The following is a 22,714-nucleotide window of genomic DNA, read 5'->3' as shown; positions in this document are numbered from 1 at the left end:
GCGACAATGGCAACCACTGAGACATGATATCACTCTTTTGCTCCCCTATCTATATATCACAAAATACAACACGCTGCTCCACACAAAGAGAGAAGGCGTGCTGAAGATTTCTGCCCAGCTATATATATATATATTATATTGTCTTCTTTTCTAAGTACAGCAGCGCAGTTGCTTGTGGCAGCTTGTTAAGATGGGTGTTAGTCACAGGGATGGGCACCATGGGGCTGCAAACTGCTGCAAGGTCACACTGAGATTATATTGTTTGAGGGGCCGTCCAACAAATAAAATGTGCCCTCACATAAACACACACACACACACAATGTCACATAGAGAATATAGTTAGCTGTTGATGGCCACTATACTAAATTAATTTGATATTTGTTTGACACTCTAAATGACGAGCAAGTTGTTTGGAGTAATAAGGAACGTTGAATTTTAGGACCGTCAATCTGTCCTATCTCAAAGCAGAAGTCAAACTCGTGAGATTGTTTACCAGGGTTATTATAGGAAACTAAAGCAAAAATAAGCAGTGAAAAATATTTTTAGTAAACTGAAACTAAATGAAAACTACATCATTTAAGAAAAACTAAACCTAAACTGAAATGACATTGCCTGGTTAAGTTAATAAAATTAAAATTAAATTTACATAAAGTAAATTCATTTCAGTTTGTTTTTTTTAGCTATAATATATCACAACAACAACAAAAGGAGACAACATGAATTTCCGTTAACGCTCGTGACATTGAACCACAGAAATTGAACAGATTTGACCTTCCAGGAGAAGGCGCTATGTCACAATTGCTTCACCAAAGTGGCACGAAAGTAGCGCAAAGATTAAACTTTAAACATTATGGCCATTCCTACACAGTTCTCCAACCATGTATTTTGAATGTATATGTAGTTACATACTTCTGAGCATTATAGTTGCCCTAACAAAAACTAACTAAACCTACTGTAAAACTAAATATATGAAAACTAAACCTTTCTGAAAAACTGAAACTAAACTAAAACTAGCAAACGCACTCTGAAAACTAACTAAAATATAATTAAGATTAAATCAATTTTTTTTTTTAAATTAAAGTAAAATAAAAACTAATTGAAAATTTGAAACGTATATAACCTTGTTGTTTACATATCCTTAACATTCACATAATTCATATAAATATCATAACTGTACTCTGTCCGTCTTTGCATCAAAATCTCAGAAAATAAATTTCAACTTAACAAGAAAACAAAGTTTAACGTCCAATGAATCATTGCTAACAAAGCCAGTAGCAAGAGTTTAAATGAGGACAGCGGTACTGTAGTGACCGATTCTGTTCTCTATGTAGAAGAAAAGACACATATGCATTAGAAAGAACACACACACACACAAAGACAGACTAAAGTCTCGGTTCAGGGAGTTCTAAGTGCAATCTCCTCTGACACATACTGTACCAAAACCCTCTCTCACACTCACAGATTAATGCGGATACTGTACACACACATGTGGGCGCGCACCCACACAGACACACACACACAGACAGGAGTGCCCCGAGTGTCTATACATGATTAAAAGACTGAAAGTGGGGCAGGCGCACAGTTCTAGCTCTGTGAAATTGCTGCAGTTCCTTTCAGCCTACCTCAAACACACATACTCACACACATCCAACAAGCTGTCCAGTATAGGTGTGCACGGCTACATGCACACACTCACACGTCCACAAGCCACGTAGCATTGGTTCAATAATTGAGTGATTCCCTCGATGAAGCAGAAGGGGAGAGGAGAGCCAACAGTTATTGGTGCTGGCCACATGAGATGATAAAACATGTTTGAATATCAGCCTCTCCCCTCCACTCAACTACCAGCTGAGTTAATGTTCTCCTGGTGTTTTGCACTTAACAGGATGGCGGACATTATTATTTCATAACTGCATTCTGTAACACCGCGGACTGGGTGGGGGTCCACTGACTGCTCAAAGAAACCCTCATGCCGGATCTGTGAAATCTTTTTGAATTGCATGTGATGTATCAGCTTTTCATTTAAAGTGTTGAGCTGTAAATAGAATCCGCTTTCACTGTATAGTAGTATTGTATATTTCATAAAGTAGCTTATACAAAGCTTTCCAGCTGAGCGCAAATTAAGGGATCAATTTAAAGGCTTAAAAACATATCCCGGGGAATTGAAAGGCCTCATTAAAGTCAAATGAGTGGACGCGATGCTCGTCTTGCTGTTGATGCACAATTGCAAAATGCTGAGATATTATTTGGAAAGAGCATAGTCAGACATTATTTAGCTGTTGTATCACTGTAACTTTTTTATCGCCACCGTTTAGGGATCATCTGCTCCTTTTAGTTTGTGACCTCTGAACTTTATACAGAAAACTACATGTACAAACAAAAAATGCACCAAAAATAGCTCTCACAGAAGTCAGATGTACTCTGAACGCAAACATCTTATCTGGTTAAGTAAATCAAATCTTTTGTATTTAGATATCTAACAGAAATGAGGCAACAGTCATTTACCTGGTATGATTTTGTACATTGTGATTTGAGATATTACTGAGATATTCAGTGCAGTTTCTACTTATATAGGACATAGTAAATTTCATGCATCAATGATTAAATAAAACACATTTTGGAGCAAAGCACTTCAATTAACTTCATCGTTTTCCTCTGTTCCCAAAACAAAACTTAACAACCCTCTTAAAAGATTTACAGACACATTTCAGCCAGGTCCAGGTCACACTGAGTCATACACAAATGTTGAGAATCAGGCTGGAAATCTGCCATGACTCACAGCAGCTTCGGTCTGGGAGACGTGGCTGAAATGACTTCTGTTATATTCGGTTACATGGATCGCCAAGAAGAGGACCCTAAGGGCGCTTTCACAAGCCATAGTTTGACTAGTCCGAATCAGAGTGAAATTGATACCTTTCATTCGTTTTCTATTTAGTCTGGTTCAGTTTCACGGTGCACAAATTGGAGCAGACCAAATAAAAAATAATTTGCCGAGGGGCATGTATGAAGAAGCAAGTTTATCTTTTTCGTCTCGAGAGCTGCCACTTCTACGCAGGGTATCGCAGACTTTGATATATTAACTAAACACAACTAACAACAACAAACAACTAAATGTTGTCTTGTGAAAACACACTAAGATATACTGCATTGGACTAAAATTATGCGTTTGCATGATTTTCCCAAATGTTAAAATCCATATGAACCAAACATATGAGCAAGAAAACATGGCTCACAGCTTAATCATATCTGTCAATTTACCAAAAATGATTGTCTTGAACATTATGCTGTTAAGTTAAAAGCAACTGACATGAGTTGTACTTCGTAGTTGAGATGAAAAAGTGACACTGGTGCAAATTACAAATTTTTCACTGTACGCGGCCGAAGGTCATTCTCTAAGAAAACCAGACATCCTGAGCTGAACTACATCTGGTCAAAACCTTTTTTTTACGTCTCGTGGGGCTTACAAACAGAAAAGAGTATAAATGAGCACAGGACACAGGCTTACTACTTTTACGAGGTATTATGAAACTGTGCCTCAGTTTTAAAAGATTAAAAGTAAACAACAACAATATAAACCCTACAAATCTCCTCTCCAAAGCTGGACCAGAGGGGAGTGAGCGGTAATCATGTGTTGCTCTTGGCAAGCACACTTAGGACGGAGAAAAACCTTTGCAAAAAGTTCAAATAGAAACCTGCAAATCCAGCAGCTTCTTAGCAGCCTTGTGCAAGGTTTCAGAGAATCAGACCACAGGGTGTTTGTGGGAGAGGGGACTTGGGTTTCTGTGTTGTGATTTGGAGAATGAAAGGGCACTTTTGCAATGTGAATGTTTGAACTTGCGGATGTGGACAGTTTTTGATTGATCATTCTGCTGAAAATGGGTGCTTCTGTTTCAACATCACCTCCAGATACACAGAAACAAGTAGGTGCGACACCACAAATGATCACTTCTAAGAGAAGCTTTTATTAAACACAGATAGCCTCTGGGTCATGTTGATAAAGCCTACACTTGTTGCTGGTCAGCAGATAGGAAGTGAGTATTACTCACACATGCACACATTTTATTATGCATGTTAATCCTTTATTTTAAAAGGCATACATTTCTAATACATGTAGTTCTAAGTAAGGGCTCAGGCTGCAGTGCCCTCTCTGAATAGGGGAACTGGTCGTTACCCAGGCAACCAAATATAAACACAGGCAGTCAGCACTAGTAACCAAGCTGCAAGATAGTGGTTCATACTCTGTAACCTTATTGAGCAACACCTGCTCAAAACTCAAAAGTACAGCCAACTTCGAAAACAAACACCAGCCTTGTGCTCATGCACAATGACATGACAACATCTGCTATCAGCTGTAAGAGTTTGAAAATAGTTACTAATGTACCAACAATTCTGGTATGTATATATATATTTATATATTCACACTAGAAAATATGTGATGCACCAAAGAGCAGTGAACCTATTAGGAAACAATGCCTGAATCATGGGGAGGATGTGTAATCTGGATTTAGCACTAAAGGGTGTATGAATGACACAATAATGTGTAAGGCAAAAGTGTGTAATAAGAAGGCCGTTCTTGCTTTAGGCGTTTTATTTGTACGCCATGTAGTCTGTACTGAGTGCAATGTAAATGCATCTGCGTAGATATGGTTCGATCAGAGGTAGTGATGTAGAATAAAAAGTGAGAAAGACTGCTCAGAGCGGGTGGAAGGGGTGGTGGATGGGTCCAACAAACACAGGACTTTCAACCAAGGGTTCGAGACGGGTGTTTTGTTTTGAAAGTAACGTTAGTGACGTGTTTACGGTACTTATGTTGCGTTGTTTCCATACATATTGTGCTTAGTTTACATACTTATTAAGCCCAACCATGACGTTTTTCCTAAACCTAACTAAGTGTTTTTTTTGCCTAAACGTAACTAGGTGTTTTTGTTGCCCCCTGCTGGTACTGCACCTTCATACATTCGTGGGATAGTCACTCCTCAGCGAGGCAAAAGGTGGCACTGACACGCTATCCTCTGGTGGCCAGGCAGGTCTTTTACACGCTTTGGCGTTACATCAGGTTGAAAAGTCACATCCTCATTGACAGCATAGTTCTTGAATGTCTGAACAGAAACAGAATGATAAGCAACAGTAAGTTCAAACCAGTTCACTGTTAATCCACTAGGAGGGTATTAGCAGATGTAAGCTGATGTTCAGTGTCACAGTGAATCCTAGTTCTAGGAAAAAGGCCATGAGTTCAGGTCAGTCTGACCAAACCTAAAATCTAGCAGTGTGTGTGTGTGTGTGTGTGTGTGTGTGTGTGTGTGTGTGTGTGTGTGTGTGTGTGTGTGTGTGTGTGTGTGTGTGTGTCTATGTTGCCAATGGGTTTCCAACAGAGGCCCAGAAAATTTAGCCTGCCCTCTTCTACAGAGAGACCTCACATTGTCTCGTGTCCAAGAACAGAGAGGCTGTAGCCAGTTGCCTGAACGTTTTATCACCATTATTCAACAAATGAGACAGCCTTAGGTACCCTGAACCCTCTCTCCTGTTTGGTATGTAAGATAATATCTCAAGTGGTGTGTGTTTAAGCCAAAGTACTTACAAACCCAAGCAAACAACTTTTTCATTTACCTCACTTAGAATTTATCAATGTGAATGGACATTGGAGGAACTAACACGGGGCCAATCTACTAAATAGCCTCTACCTTTATCGACAGTGGTAGAACTGAACAATCAATCACTTTCAGCCAAGACCCTGAACTCAGAAATGTTGAAGATGCTAATGCCTAGTTCACACTGCATGCATTTAGCCCTGATTTTCCGCTCCCTGACAGTTTTTGGAGCTCCCCAACAAAAGCCCCAGATCAGAGGCGAATCGGCGTTGGCTCGAACGTCATGTGTAAACTGCTCAAAGACGCTCGCCGAGAGGCTTGTCGACGCTTGCCGAAGCCTCTCAGACACATTCCAGATATCTAGTATGCTAAATATCTGGAACTGTCGGGGACTCCGGCCACGAGCCAATGAGAGCGCAAGACACGAGTTGAGGGGAATAATAGGAAATTAATTTATGTGCTGCATTTGCAACACAGAGCAAAGTTGTTGTTGCAACTAGAGGAATAAAAAGTTAAAAAAGAGTGCCAACAACAACATCAGCAATGTGTCTTGCGCTGGCGTCACATCATTTACTGTGTATTTCTTGCATGTGTTTTCTGTGAAAGGTCTTGTAGCACAGATATAAAACTGTTTTATATCTATGTCTTGTGGTGTGTGTCACCCTGTCGCTGGTCAGTCATGTAGTGTGAAAACCACGACGACTTAAAGACTCACGATTACAAGACAGGAAGTCGTGTAGTGTGAACAGTACAGCTATCTGATGACTTTGAAAGTCATGTAGCGTGAACTTAGCTTAAGTCGCAGAAAGGTATAGCCTGCTGCATTGCCTTTTGAGAACCATGCACATGAATACACTTTAAGATAATTTATCAGATCTAGTCTGGCACCAATCATTACTGTGTCTCTGGCAAAAAGCACCACATTTACAGTCTTTAACCTAAATTAGTCATCTGAAGGATGTAGTTTGCCTGTTAGTTCAGTGCAGTATAATTCCAAAAAAATATATGCTCCTCTGAAATTCATATACAGTAAGTCTGTGTGTGCTAAAGTAGCGGTGGCAGTTTTGACAGCTGTATTTTGTTCAGGTTTGATGTCCCGAAACAACATCAATTTTGCATGCTCTTACTCATAATGTCCCCGAATGCACACCCAAATTCTCTTTCCCCCTCCCAACACACCAGTCCTCTTGCTTTAAGTAAGCGTAAATGGTGTCCATGAAGTGCCTCCTAAAAGGGTTACGCTGCCTCTGTACTCTCACCCCACCCCCCACCCCCACCCTTTCAGCGGCTACAGTAAGGTAGCGTGTCCTGTCAGGTTGCAAATGCACTCAGCTATCCATCTCAGGCAGCAGCGCGGGAGGTAGCGTGGGGGCAACTTGCTAGCACGTTATGTACCATTAAACCGAGCTGACTGGGCGCTCGCCTCAAAAACCAAAGCACTGGGGTGAAAGAAGAAGGGGGAGAAAAGCATCTTTTCTCTCAAAAAAAGATTGTCTGCTGTTGGGTTTTGATGCTAATTGGTGGTGAGAGGTTTGATAGGAGGCGGGAAAGGGTTAGTGGTTAACACTACACATCTGACAGGCAGGCGTAACAGGAGCCCATTCTGAATCTGAGTTGATGCAGGGTGTTTTCAAGTGCTGTGGGAAATATTGTACTAACACTTTCAGAACACATTATGGATCAAACAATGTAGTAAATGCAGCATGGGAACTCACATTTTTTTTAAATCTGTACTGCTGTGACATTTATGGGGCATGTTATCAGAGGAAAATAGTAGCTAGAAAAGAAGAAATAACAACAACTGACATAAAAGTTAAGACCAGTCAGTTTATCTGTGTGGGCAACATCTGGTTCTGAGAAGTGAAGCCGATGCTGAAGTGCCTTAAACTTGCATTCTTTCTAATAGCCAGCAGGGGGCGACTGCTCTGGTTGCAAAAAGAAGTCTGATTGTATAGAAGTCTATGAGAAAATGACCCTACTTCTCACTTGATTTATTACCTCAGTAAACATTGTAAACATGAGTTTATGGTCTCAATCACTAGTTTCAAGTGTTTTTCAATACAGCATGATGTTCATTCAGTAAATTATGATCCCATTTAGAGTCAAATAGACCATAAAGCAGAGGATGCTTTAGGGCGTGGCTACTTGACAGGTCGCTTCCACGGCATTGTCAGCGTTTTCGTCTTACAACTTTAACCCTTTCACGGTGTGTTTTCAGTTCATGAAAGTCAATTGTATTATTTTGGTAGCTTAAAAATGTCTTATTCAGCATTCAGTTGTACTTAGCTCCACCCTGTTGTGTCACTTCTGGTTGCAAATAACCAAGATGCTGAACTCGAGGCTTCAAAACAGCAGTCCACAAACCAATGGGTGACTTCTTATATACAGTCTATGATAGGGCCCTTAATCACCATTATGGTTTTCACAATACCCACAATATCAACAAAATGGAAACACCATCTGACACATTTGACCTTCAACTTAGAAGTTATAATTTGAATTAAAAAGTTACTTTTAAAAGTGATCTACCTACTACGATGGTTTGGACGAATAAATACATTAACTGTGTAACTACAGAGTGAAACATCCACATCATCAGTCGCTCGGTTACTCTAGTAGACTGTCAGACCATCAAACACCAGAAATATATATGTGTTTATTACATACACTATATGCAAACGTGTGAAATTACTAGTCATACGTTTGCTTTCTGTATGGGTTAGCAAATTAAACCTCTAGTTTCTCCTGAGGTGAAATGTGGGTTTTAAGAGATACCTATTTGTTCCATGATGATGATTTCAAAACCACCTGATACTGTAACTATGGCTTATTACGATCTGACATCTGGGAAGTTTGAAAGTTCCCGTAAGAGCCACTTAGCTTATGGATAAAAAACAGAGTTATTTTAGTCTGATGAGGATGCCTAGTAATTTCCCATTAGGTCAACTTTCTTGTGCTACCACAGGTATTTTCCCTGGGCAAGCCCCTGCACTGGGTGTGTACACTAACATACACACAGCTGCACCAAGTCTGTGAGTGTGTGTGTGTGTGTGTGTGTTTACAGTATGTGTTGTATGTCCATGCAAATATCTGCTTTGAATGTCTGTACGATGTGCAAGTCATGTACGAGCCTGTCAATAATTGGGCCTCGTCTCGTTCTTGTCTGTCTGCTGTGCGCTACCTGCACGAGGGAATTTACATCATGAGTTTGTGAAAATGAGTATGTGGCATCCTTGTGCATTACTCTGAACCTCTTACACACCCAAGGCGAGTATGACACTGAGCCATTTTGCAGCCAAGTTACCTCCCCCACTGTGGCATTTGATAGTAGATGACGGTGTCAGAGAAGCAGACCTGGCCGGGCCACAGTGAAACCTCACATTAACCTCATTTATCTGTGTCGTAGCTTATCACCTGACCCCACACTCACTCTCTGATGAACACACTCCCTGGCAAACACACGAGCCTGAGCGGCGGCAGACACACACACGCACACACACACACACACACACTAATATATCTCATTGAATACACACATACACACAGCAACATACAATCGTGGACACATGCAAACACAAATACACGCTGTACACAAAACATAGTACATACTGTAGTATCGTTAGACCAGTTATCACCCTAAAGCAATGAGTCAAATCTAACAAATAACAGTTGAAACTGGATCCAGTTAAAGCTAGAGTAGGCAGGTTGGAGTAAAGATAAAACAGACCAGAGGAAAACAACCAATCAGAGCCGAGCTGGAGCCTGCCGTCTCTGAGCAGCTGTCAATCACTGTCTGTGAAATCTTGAGTTCGCAAGTGATCGACTGCTGCCTCCGTTGAATGAACAGCCAATAGGAACGCTCTCTCTCTCTGAAATGACCTGTGATTGGCCAAAGTCTCCCATCACAGGCTAGACTTTTTAAAGCCTGAAAACAGAGTCATGAGGAGGTGCAGAAGTTTAGTTTTCTGTCACAACACTTGAATTACAATATGCTGAAAGGTTGTTATGTAATTTTTGCCTAATGATACCAAATATATTCTGCTTACTGCCGGGTTAAGAGAGTGAACATGATTATAAAACATAGAGAACTATTACAGTAATATGAGGTGCATTAATGATGACATTCCTTTAAAATGAGCCATGTAATTTCTTAAAACTTTTAAAGGTGTAATTAGCAGGAGGATTGTATTTATTTCATGGGTGCAGCACCATTCACAACACTACACAGAAATTAATTCCATTAGGTATGTACTGTCATATTTGTCTTGTACTGTGCTTTAGAACACGTCTGAGTAATTTATAGCACCAATTAAGTCGCCTCTCCTCAACCAACAATGTTACGTTCAAGGGACACTTTGATGCTCTTCAAGCAGTAGTAGCAGGCACCTGGAGAAAAAATATAATATTGTAACAGATTCTACTCTAGGATGGTGAAAGAAAAATAGAGAAAGAGACGCTCTCTAAAGAGGTCCTGATACTGTAATTGGTGATGGGCTCGTGGGCAGGCAGGGAACATCCTGGCCCACTCGGTCTTATCTCTGTCAGCAGTGGTTTAGCACACCTCCCATACTGTCACAGCCAAATGTCCCTGTTCTAATGTCATGAGCTTACTACATAGCTAAAGGAAGGGCCAGAAATAATGGCCAGGCAGTCAGACACATGTCCAGCCAGATGAGGCTGATCCACGGCCTTCCAGCCAGCCAGTGAAAAAGATGAACGGGCCAAGCCACAAGTACCAGCCAGCCGGACAGACAGACAGACAGAGAGAGCCAGCAACTTGCTCTATTCAAACCACACCACAGCTTTGTCGGAGAGGAAATAGTTTCAGCCTTACAGACACAGTTTTAAATACTGCCCGTGGTTTAGTTGCACAGGCTTCTCTCAACCTGTCCTCCAGTGCCCATACATGCATGCCCCTGACCATATGGTGACTCCAGTCCAATTCATGCATTGTCAGAAAGAGGGAGACAGTGATAACAACTGGTCGTGTACAGACTGGAATTCAGGACGTCATTGCACATGCCACATCATGACCCATCAATGTAATCAGATGTTTGAGGATGCACTGTACTGACCCTCCCATACTACTATTTGTCGTGCCTTGACAACCTAAGGAGTAAACAGTAGTAATGGAAAGCAAGCTTGTGCCAAGAGCAACACTCGTGAAGGGTGGGTTCTGGTATTCCCGGGATTGTTTCTATCACTGGCCATTTTCCTGTTATTGAATTCCTCTCTCTCGATGCATATCCTCCTGGCTCAGACTTAAGTCATTGTTGATACCCACAAACACACCCGCCTTGCAGCGGAGGGTCTGAGGTAGACCCACCAGTAAAGTAATAGAAGTACCTGAAGTGTAATTTTCTTAACTGAAATGTTTACAGATTTAGTACAACAGGCACATAATGAGTCGTCTTCAGCCCACATCCAAAATAAAGCTAAAGTTTATAATACTTTAAGGTGCAAGTTTGCATCAATTGACTTGGTAAAATTACTAAAGTATCTATTGTAATCCATTAAAGATTAAGATTATCCACTCAAACTCAGCATTCAAATACAACTAATATGTATTTTGATTATTTACAGTGCAGTGCTCCTACTAGGGCTGTCGCATTAACCGCCATACTGCGCTATTGACAAGCCAACCGCAGGGGTGGTAAGCAACCGCCGCAATCGCTATGTTGTATTGACACTATGCTACAAACGCCAGCAGCGTGAGGAGGCACTGAGCGTCTATACTGCGCAGATTTATTTCTGGTCGCATATCGCCCTGTTGAGCCAATCATTATCATCGCTGGGGTAATTCCTTCACTGCGACAGCGGTCAAATCAAATCAGCATAAAAGTTGATTAGTTGCTGTTAAACTTTTATCATAATCTTCACATCTCCTGTGAATATGATGCTAATGTTCGGGCAATAGAAATCACTACATTTGTGCTCTGAGATATGTACATGACCCCAATTCCTAGCATTCTTCTTTCATGTCTCTTCCTCATCACTATCTATCTGGCCGTGTCCCAGGTTGTCAGCTTATCCATGTCCCAGGCCTGGAGCTCTATGGGGAAGAGAGGAGTCTGCAGGAGCTGTCTGACTGCCAGTCAGTGTCAACTCCCCACTGTAATCCTCTACTGCCTCTGATAAGGCTAGGCTAGCAGGAGAGGAGAGGAGAGGAGAGGAGAGGAGAGGAGAGGAGAAGAGAGGAGAGGAGAGGAGAGGAGACGAGACGAGACTCAAATAATGTGTTTGTCATTGAGTGAGTCCCAGTTGAAAGAGCTCAGAGCCATTGCTCTATTATGCTCCATATAATACCATTAAACAGCTGTTATCAGTTAGGTTCTCCCTCATTTAACTTGGCCCTCAAATGGCCAATGCTTAAAACCTCTTTCCTCTCATCCAGGCTTTGCTTGGAATGTAATCAAATATGAATCAAGGCAGAGAGATCACAGGAGCAGCATACTGAATTAACTATTGCATGATGGCTTACATGAGGTATCTCATTTGATGTATAGCTCAGGCACAGAAATTATCTTACTGGAGGCGGTTTATGAATCAGCTCGGAGGATTTTAACTGATTTGATGAGTTGCTTAACTGGACAAAAACCCACTAACACCCACTAACATCTGGCTTTTGTCTTGAGTGGGAAAGGTTACAATCGGCATTCATTTCCGGGACAAATGACTGTAGAAACCAGGGGTATTTATCGGCTCCAGCTCCGATCGGTAGTGAAATTAGCCATTTTGCACGATAAGTACTTTTACTTTTAGTACTTTAAGTAGATTTTGATGCTAATACTTTTGTACTTTTACTTAAGTAAGATTTTGAAAGCAGGACTTTTACTTGTAACAGACTATTTTACACTGTAGAATTGATACTTTTACTTAATTAAAGGATCTGAATACTTCTTTACCCCTGTAAGGTTCGCATAGATGCAGGAACTCAAATTCGTATTGCCTTAAAGCTTCTTATTTGCCCACAAAAGCACTCGGTCATCATTTAGACACTATACACTTTGGAGTTAAGTCCAGTTTAGCCTTTTACAGCAACCCTCCTGGCATATAGACAACTGTATATCATGTCAGCTACACTGGCAGCCATTACAGAGCCAAAGCCAACACACGGCTGAACTAAGTCCCGAAGCCAGCTTCCCTTTTTCACATGGTTATTGAGCCATGCAGCGGCTTATCGACCCGACAATGTAACACAAGTTTGCAGGATGGCTTTAGTCCTCTCTCCCTTTGCCTCTCTCTCTTTCTCATTCAGACACTGGGACTACCGTGGTCATTCAGAAGATTGGTATTGATTAGATTGCCACTTACAAAATAAAGACGGTAAGCATGGAAACGGGGTCACAAAGACTGCAAATTTATACATTCACACACACACACAAGGTATAGATCCACAAAGTGCTAAGCATAAAGTGATCCCATCTGAATGTTATAATGAACGATTTGATTGAATTATACATTTAAAAAAATGACTAATGTGACTTCAACAAGTGCATTAGTGAAGGTCAGTGATTATGAAGACCATAAAAATGTGGTCTCATTGACTCTTACATTACCAATGACATGTTTTCACTCAGATTAATTGCACATTCAAGTGCCTGACGTGGCATCTCAATTGAATTGCTATTGCTGTCCTGTACAGACAGCAGTCTAAGAGACACAAGACTGTGCACTAAGCAAAATAAAGGCACACACGATCACACACGGTGGAATGTTCTTTCACACAAAATACAAAAAACTCTCATTGATCCCCTTTAAAAGCAGTATTCTGTGTGTGTGAGGGTGTCCTTTCTCTTGTGTGCAATGCATGTGTGCGCTCATGAATAGACGAGGATGAAAGGAAAAGCTGAAAAGGTCTGAGCGCACGGCATGGTTCAACCAGACAGCTCAATCTCTTGATCTGCTCCCACCTCCACCCCCATCCACCCCTCTTTACTATTTCTAAATCATTTTTCCACACAGTCTTTTTTTATCCCGCTTCGATCCCATACTACCTACATCGCTGTTCTTCTTTTCTGCGTAGCTCATGTAGCAGCTTTTGTAAAAGGAGACAACCGGGGATTCATCTGTGACGGCAGTCAAATAGGGGTTGACATCATTTTCATTATCACGCATCAAATATAAAGTGTGTGAGAGTGGTATAAAACACGTCCCAGAGATATGAAGGAGCGATAAGGGAGGAAGGAAACAGCAGGACAATATCTAATCGATATACTCAACATTGTGGCTTGCTGAAAAACATATTCCTTAGACCTTGTGCAATATGTTTGTGTGCATTGCTTTGTCTCCATTCAGTGTTCTGTGTTCATCTTTGAAAACCAGAAGTGACACGAGAGGACGGAGCTAAGTACAACCGACAGAATGCTGAATAAAACATTTTTAGGTGACCAAAATGTTACAATTAACTTTCATGAACTGAAAACATATTGTGAAAGTTGTAAGACGAAAACACGGACAACTCCCAGACCGGACAGCGCCGTGGTAGCGACCTGTCAATCACAAGGTAGTCACGCCCTAAAGCATCCCCTGCTTCATGGTCTATTTGACTCTAAATGGGACCATAATTTAATAAATGAACATCATGCTGTATTGAAGAAGACTTGAAACTAGAATGGCACTCGGAGAGCGCAGACCTCTGTCAAGGTGACCGAGTACGATTGCCCTCCCTCTCCGTTCAGTTTGCGTCATCATCCATGTATATTTTTGTTTATGTTGAGATCAGCTGTACGTAGAAGAGCATCGTAAAACTCTTCATTCAAACTAGATAGAAACAAAATAAAACTCACCTAAACCGTCGTCGTTGCTCTTTCCAATAATCACCAAGTGTGCTTTGGTCGAACTCAACTGCCATATCACCGAGTTCAATGTGAAAAAACGCAGAATCTACAGCCTTCGGCCTTGGCGCAGGTAACTAGCGATTTAGACCATAAATTCCTGTTTACAATGTTTACTGTAAACAGGTGTCAAGTGAGAAGTAGGGTCATTTTCTCATAGACTTCTATACAATCAGACTTCTTTCTGCATCCAGAGGAGTCGCCCCCTGCTGGCTATTAGAAAGAATGCAAGTTTAAGGCACTTCAGCATTGGCTTCACACGGATTTGCCCACTAGAGTTTAGTCAGGGACTACTACTAGAACAGTACGAGAACGTTTACTCACCCATGCGGACTCCAAACATCTCAGGGGATATGGGTAAAGGGCGCTTATTTTTTGTTTACCCTTGACTACACCTCTGCCTGCGGCGTGTAACCTGTTGATGTTATACTCTAAGCAAATGTTGAGAGTACGCACGGTTATTCTAACTACTTTATCTATATCTACAAATACACACAGACACACACAAACACCTGTTGCAGCCATTTGCATAGAGCACAGAGCCATTTCTGTCACTTATTCATTCAACGGTGAAATCTCCACTCCAATCATTACCTGGAAATCTCTCTCCATCTCCCTCAACCACACACACACACGCATACACACACACACACACACATTAACACACAACTTTCCTCTTTTCCCTTACATAGGCAGCAAATTCCAGAGACAAAGAAAAGACTTGAGCGTAATCCAGCAGATGTGTGTATTCATGTGTGTTTGAGTGTGCGGGTCCGTGTGCACATATGGCTCTGACAAATGAGCCAAGCTCAGTTAAATGGTTTGTGATTAGGACACATTGGCTTCTAATTGCCTCTCATTACCATTTGAAAGTGAGTGGCGGCTGGAATCAAAGGCTATGGTGGCAGTGGTAAAGTGCATGTACTGTACGTGTGTGTACGTGTGTGAGTACGTGTGTGAGTGCGTGTGTGTTCGTGTGTGTGTGTGTGTGTGTGTGGTAGGTGGGTGGGTGGAATAGCACGCCTGATTCACAGTGGCATGACCACACAATAGAGCACTATAGTTTGGTCGATCCCTATCACACAGCCTTGGTGTTCGCCATCATAACTGAGGCAAAGCCAAGGCTTTAAGAGACCTGAAAAATATTGAACCTGCTTCTCTTATAGACCGAATCAAAACCCTTTCTGCTCCAGTCTGAAACTCCTTGAACTGGTGACTAACTACTCCCTCTACTGTTCCCTAAATATACAGTCTTTTTCCCCTCTCTGTCCTTGGTGCACCTAAAATGACTATACATTTTACATTTCGTCATGTTGATTTTGGACAATCCTTACCTTCCGACCTAGCTCCCTTCTAGACCCTCTTTCTACCTACCCTGTACAATAGATAGTCTATCTTCACCCTCCACCCGTTGCATTAACATCCCTCCTCTGGTCTTGTACTCACCACCACCCTTAAGGCTTCCAGGAGTTAGTTGTCAACCCCCATCATATACAGTAAACATTTTGGTTAAACATTTCTATATGAATTGTTTTGTTGTACTGAATAAGAGTTAACAATCTTAATATATTGGGTTCATATATTAGTTTATATTTTCTATATTCCTGTGTTTAGATGTATTACTATCATATGCTGTCATACTGTAAGTGTGAGTATAGCTTTTGATGAGATATTTGTATAGTACAGTAGCACCCTAGGGTGACTGGTTCATTCATTGCTTAAGGGGAGGCAACTCAATACGCTATTGTACGCATTGGCCTCTTTATTCAAATGGCTAATACATGTAATGTTTTACATTATAACAGTCTTTTACTCATGGATTTTTATCTTGGTCTCTGTCTGTGGATATGTGTGATTTTGTTGTCTGCTCTGTTGACCTGTTTTTTATTCTGCCTATGTCTGTAAAGCACTTTGGTAAGCTCATGTTGTTTTAAATGTGCTATAGAAATAAATTTGACTTGACTACGCTTTTTGCAATTGGCAATTCAACGTGCAATTTCGTCATGCAATTTGAAAAATGCATTTGGCAATTCGATATGCAAAGTGTCAGCGCAATCCTCAATTCAGTTTGAATTATATTGATTATAAATTACAATTAAAGCTCAATCAATTGCATAACAGTACATGTAAAGAGACACAATCAACAAGTAAAGCTGGACGACTTTTTTTTTTCAAATAGCAAATAATTATCATCAGAAAAGGGGGAATATTTAAAAGTGTAAAAGCAGCTGGTACAGAAAGAAGTTGTGCACAGCTTTTCATCTTTAGCAGCTATAGATTTGTCCATCAAAGGGAAGGCAACTCAATACGCTATGGTACGTATTGGCCTCTTTATTCAAATGATTTTTGCAATTGGCAATTCAACGTGCAATTTCAAAATGCAATTTCAAAATGCATTTGGCAATGCAATATGCAAAGTGTCAGCGCAATCCTCAATTCAGTTTGTAATATATTGATTATAAATTAAACGCTCAATCAATTGCATTACATGAAAAGAGACATAATCAACAAGTAAAGCTGGACGACTTTCTTTTGTTTAAATAGCAAATAATTACACAGACATCATCAGAAAAGGGGAAAAGTGTAAAAGCAGCTGGTACAGTAGGAAGAGCTGCACCTTTTTCATCTTTAGCAGCTAAAGATTTTGTCCATCCACTTGGTCTTATTTGGATGTTAAATTCATAATGTGAGTGAAAGCATATAGGCTACCAGTTGAGGAAAGCAAAGCCATCTACCCTGAGTGCAACTCCGAGGTGTAAACAGAGTAAAAATAGCCTGCTATCACAGGCTTCCCTACAGTCCCGTTATATAATGGTCCAAGCCAGCAGGATGAATGACATCACGGGTAGTCCAGCAATCACAAACCCTATGTCCTTTACAACCAGCTGGCACTATGTAAAACAGTGTGTAGTAGTAGAACAACCATATTACATACATGTACGCAAAAATATGTAATAAACGCTCAGAACATGCACAATATAATAAAAACACTGGACAATAAATGTGGAGACTGTGGTTCTAGTTGTTCGTCTCTCTTTTTCGAGTCACTTCCGCGATGGTGAAACGTAGATAATAAAAAATGTACTGCTTTGCCTTTGACAGTCCTTGTCAGTAATAAAAGAGTTCAAAAGAAGACACGTAGGACTCGAGGCAACATTATTCAGCAGTGTGTGTCAATGTTAAGCGCTTAGAAATAGTCTGCAAAGAGCAAAATGTTTTGAGCCGAGGAGGTCGAGTGGCGCAGTTAGTGAAAGTAGAGCACCGCGCTGATCAGCTCTGCTCTGCCCGGCGGACGCGCTCCTCGCTCGGCCACAATCCAGCCAAACCTCCGCTCCTCTTTAGCTCCACTTAAACACTACTTTGCGTTTACGTGCACAAATGACAAGTGCATACACGTAAACCCCGCATAACCAAGCACTGTTTGGTCACTTAAAAAATAGGTCAGAGGTTGAAGTAAACATTTCCCGAGGCTTTTTGTGAAGTAAAACCAAAGAGCGTTTACAGCGCGCCACCCTGCTGCCCAGAGTCTTCCAGCCATTTTTACTCTCTTCTTCACAGCTCTCCAAATAAAAAAGAGAGAAAAAGTGGCACGGTGGAAGCAATGACAGGCTGGTGAATGAACAGTTTTGTGTGTGACTTACTGTGTGAGGTGTAACGGGGCTGTTGAGTTTGTGTGTGTCTCCTTGTTGCCAGGTGCTCCCCTGCTCTCTGCTCTGCTCTCACTGCTCCGGCGCTGACGGTGGAAAGCGTCTCCCCTCCTAATGATGTTTGCAGCGCGCAGCTAATAGCTCTCTCTCTCTGCACCCACCTCCTCCAGAGAGAGAGGGAGAGACAGAGAGGGAGGGAGGGAGAGAAGTTCAAAAATGGAGCAGTTTGTGAGCTACTCATGCAAAAATATGAGAGCCTGAACTACAACTTCACTGTCAGTAGCTACTAGGGCGTGAGATAATGCACAGTATAGGCCTACATGTGTCTTTTTTCAAGTTCAAGTGTGTTTGGACATATTCATAGCATATGCTGCTGAATTCATTATAGAAAATTACAGAGGTGTGTGTGTGTATGGTTTTTATATTTTGTAATTTTATTCTAAATAATATCCAACATGATATAGAGCTTTATTAACCCAACTTCACTCACAAAAAGTGAGTAGCAATAGTAGAAGAGCTTCTCCACCGGTGTTAAAGGTTCCATATCGTGGTCATTGTCAGGTTCATACTTGTATTTTGTGTTTCTAATAGAACATGATTACATGCTGTAATATTAAAAAAACACATTATTTCCCTTGCACTGTCAGCCTGAATATATCTGTATTTACCCTCTGTCTGAAACGCTTCGTTTTAGTGCATTTCAATGGAATTGCAACGGAATTGCGTTGCTAGGGAACAGTTTGGGTCCATGTTTACTTCCTGTCGGCTGATGTTATTTACATACACTGCAACAGGAAATAAACTGGGACACATTTAGAATGTTTACGTTTAAAACCGTGTAATGGTCTAAATATTGTAGATTTGTGACATCACAAATGGACAGAAATCTTAAACAAATCTCTTGTTTCAAACGCACAATTTCTGAATACGGGCTGTTTTATAAAGTGAAAGACCTGAAAATCTCCCTTTTTACAATATGGCACCTTTAAAGCTTCAGTAGGCAACAATTCCATGATAACCTTTCAGCATATTGTAATTCAAGTGGTCTGAGAGACAACTAGACTTCTGCACCTCCTCATGGCTCTGTTTTCAGGCTTTAAAAAATCTATCTATAGACTTTGACCAATCACATGTCATTTCAGAGAGAGAGAGCGTTCCTATTGAGTGTTCCTATTGGTTGTGCTCCGGCTGGTGGGCGGTGCTTGGTATTTCCTCAACTGATCTCAACATGGCTGCCGGGTCACACACTTTCTCATTTTACAGCTAAACAGTACACTACAAGATGTTTCTGAAAACATTTGAGGAGAGAAATAGGCATTACAGTAACAGAATATTGATTCATATTTGTTCAGCGCTGCCTAGTTTGACCGTTTGATCAGAGTTCGCGAGTGATTGACAGCTGCTCAGAGACGGCAGATTCCAGCTCGGCTCTGATTGGTTGTTTTCCTCCGGTCTGTGAAATCGTGTGAATCAATTTTTGACCATGAAAAACAAAACTGTCTCAGTGACGTTATTTGACAAAGGGAAGTGAGTATTCAAAATGTATTTGTTATTGTTTACGCCATGAGCTCCATCCTATTTCTGATATCGCATGCTGGGGATACCCAACCATCTTTACATTTGATTTGTCAGAGAGCTGCTGTCAACAGGCCAGGAGGTCGTGGCGGGCGCTTGAGGCAGAGAGCTCGAGATCTCAGGGAGAACCAGCTCAGCTGAGGGCAATGACTGAGAGTCAGCTGACAGTGACAAAATGGAAAATTGTTGCAGCTGATAGCTTTCACACACACAAACAGCTTGGAGTTATACCAGAAAACATGTTGATGAAAGATGTTTACTCATGACATGATTCAGTTATTGCTAATTCACTTTAAGCTGCTAAATTAATTTGGCTCACTATGACTCAGTCACATATTTGACAATTTAAAAAAAACTTGGAGGTTTAACAGTTTCCCTGACATGACGTTTTATTACTCAATGAATGCTGAAAAAGCATTAAAATCAATGGATAAAGTTAACCCCTCCCCTCTATTTTTAGTGTATTTTTCTTATCATATGACCTATGTGACCTCTCCCAGATTTCCAACATGGCAACAAGCGCCCTCGCCTCTCCGTCACAGGAGACTGCAACCTGACACCAACCATGAGCTCTACGGTGCACGAGGCTGCGGAGTGACAGACGATCTGTGATGTATCCCACTCCCCGCCAGTCACTCAATAAGTGGCCTATTGTCCATTGCTTCTATTGTGCCCTTGTCACATGTGTGCCAAACAAAGAGACGGAGAGGTAGGCTGCCCTGTGTGCCAGGAGGCTAGCGTTACATTCATGGCCTGGATGCATAGAAATGAAGTGACACCGTCTGGTGGTGAAAAGACCTTGATATTTGAATGGACACAGGAATGGAGAGTTCACAATTATTTATTATGCAGGCTGTATGCATAGTGTTTGATATTTAAAGCTGCAGTGGGAAGTAGAATTGGAGCAAATATGATTTTAAAAAGTAATTTTTATGGACATTATATCCTGACAGTAGTGCATGAGACAGGTAATCTGAAAGAAATCATGTGCCTCTGTGTCCTCCGGTGCTCCTAATGGCATCTGCAAGATTTCACAGACTGGAGGAAAACAACCAATCAGAGCCGAGCTGGAGCCTGCTGTCTCCGAGCAGCTGTCAATCACTCACGAACTCCAATCAAACGGTCAAACTAGGCAGCGCTGATCAAATATGAATCAATATTCTGTTACTGTAATGCCTATTTCTCGCCTAAAATGTTTTCCGAAATATCTTGTTGTGTACTGTTTAGCTGTAAAATGAGAAAGTTTGTGACCCGGCAGCCATGTTGAGATCAGTTGAGGAAATACCAAGCACCGCCCACCAGCCGGAGCACAGCCAATAGGAACGCTCAATAGGAACGCTTTTTTAAAGCCTGAAAACAGAGCCACGAGGATTTGCAGAAGTCTAGTTATCTTTCAGAACACTTGAATTATAATATGCTGAAAGGTTATTATGGAATTTTTTCCCAATGATGCCAAAAACGTTCTGCCTACTGCAGGTTTAAAGTCCCTGTAGCGCCTCATGTAGTGTCACTTTCACAAATACAGCATGTTTCAGGTCGGGTTCAAGAGGTAACAGACAACAAGTGCATGCATATACTCATTTGCATACACACAAGCATGTACTCGTTACAGTCTTTACTATCTCTTTCGTCTCTGCATGTACTCGCAGGTAAATTTATACACCAACTCACTCTTACAGTGGGTTAATGAATGGCTCTAAATATGGATAGCTAGACTTTTTTAGCAGTTGCAAAGGACTAACAGAGGTGCATGTACAGTAAAGGAAAAGTCAACAAGGCAGTTACCTATCTGCCAAAGCCTTCATTGAATGACTTGCAACATTCAGAGTACAATGAGAATACATAGTTGTGCGTGTGTAGTGTAGTGTAGTGTAGTGTAGGGCCATGGCGTGCTTGAGGAATAATAAAGGACTCCTCCCAAAGGAGGAGCAGATTCTTCGCAGGTTGGGTTACTCCCCAGAGATGTGTCAGTGTTCTTTGTAGGAGGTGTGAACACTCAGGGACGGTAAAGTGTACCAGGTGTGGCGTGAATGGGAAGAGCCCTGAGAAATGGAGACCTGCATACCTGTATGGCTATTTTGTGAGATTAAATGACTCACATTGTAAGCATCAATGCAATTTTTTTTTACAAACGCAGCGATTAAAAAGCTCTCTCTTTGAGGGAAAAGGTGCCAAATTAAATATCAGAAACAAGATTTTACGAGATATATCATCACTGTCCAACCTATTATGATATACAGTATGTTCCTGTAAAAAAGAAAGCTAATGCCCAACTTTTGTGTCAGTTTTTAACCTCTTCTGACCAGAAAACCATTCATCTAAATAAGAGACATCCACTTAAGTGGCAACAAGTATAAGTGGATGCCTCTGTGTACACACAAACAAGGGATTTGACACCTCACCTGGGATATGAATAAATAACACTCAGACACACACTAAGGTAGATCAATAATTAACAATCACTCGCCTTTGGAAGCAGCTCTTAAGGGATTTTCAAAGATTTGAATGGTCATGGACATCTCTGCTTTATTTGACAGCAGAGTAACAAAATACTGCCGCACAGTGTCTGAAGTGCACGCCACTTAACATTGTACTCTCCTCAGCCATTTAGATTGCATTTATCTTCATTTGTATGTGAAGTTTACCATTTAAAGGTGTGAAAATATAAGCAGGATAAGGAGTGGGCCGAGGCGTCGGCATGTCAGCTCTTTAAATTCTCTGCAAAATCCAATAAAGACTTTCTTATCGGAAGAGGAACGGTCATCCTGTATGCTTTGAAAGTAGCACTCACTTCAGATTTCAGGGCTTCAGTGTCTGCTGAAGTTGTCTGTGTGCACAGGGGATGCTGTGTTTCACAGCTGCTCACTGCTCCCCCTGTTGCTCAGATGTGGAAGCATTCTGGACAGCATCATAGCAAACACTATGCAAGAATAAAGTGTTTCATACTTTATTTTATACCATATAGTAATATCCACTTCTCTACTTTTAAACAGACAAGATGATTACCTTTGAAATGCTGTTATATTGTAAGTAATAGATTATAATAACAGTGGTTCCCAACCTTCTT

The 22,714-nt window shown here is 41.1% G+C and overlaps 2 protein-coding genes across 3 annotated transcripts in view; both read right to left on the bottom strand.

The window, feature by feature from the left end:
- The window catches only part of atxn1a (ataxin 1a), a 114,070-nt gene extending 95,854 nt beyond the window's left edge, over positions 1 to 18,216 (bottom strand). The window contains exons 1-2 of one of the 2 annotated variants that reach the window (XM_074613185.1): positions 18,067 to 18,212; positions 4,949 to 5,099 (exon numbers count right to left, since the gene is read on the bottom strand). The gene's annotated coding sequence lies outside the window, so the exon portion shown is untranslated. Of the gene's footprint in view, positions 1 to 4,948; positions 5,100 to 18,066 lie in introns of both variants that reach the window. The other variant, XM_074613184.1, reaches the window with a different exon arrangement.
- Positions 1 to 22,714, bottom strand: part of LOC141754250 (uncharacterized) — a 164,658-nt gene that overhangs the window by 49,841 nt on the left and 92,103 nt on the right. The gene's annotated exons all lie outside the window — the stretch shown is intronic.

Source organism: Sebastes fasciatus, chromosome 17 (assembly GCF_043250625.1).
Source record: "Sebastes fasciatus isolate fSebFas1 chromosome 17, fSebFas1.pri, whole genome shotgun sequence".
NCBI lineage: Eukaryota > Metazoa > Chordata > Actinopteri > Perciformes > Sebastidae > Sebastes > Sebastes fasciatus.
The sequence above is the reverse complement of the archived record's forward strand: the minus strand, read 5'-3'. Positions and strand labels throughout refer to the sequence as shown.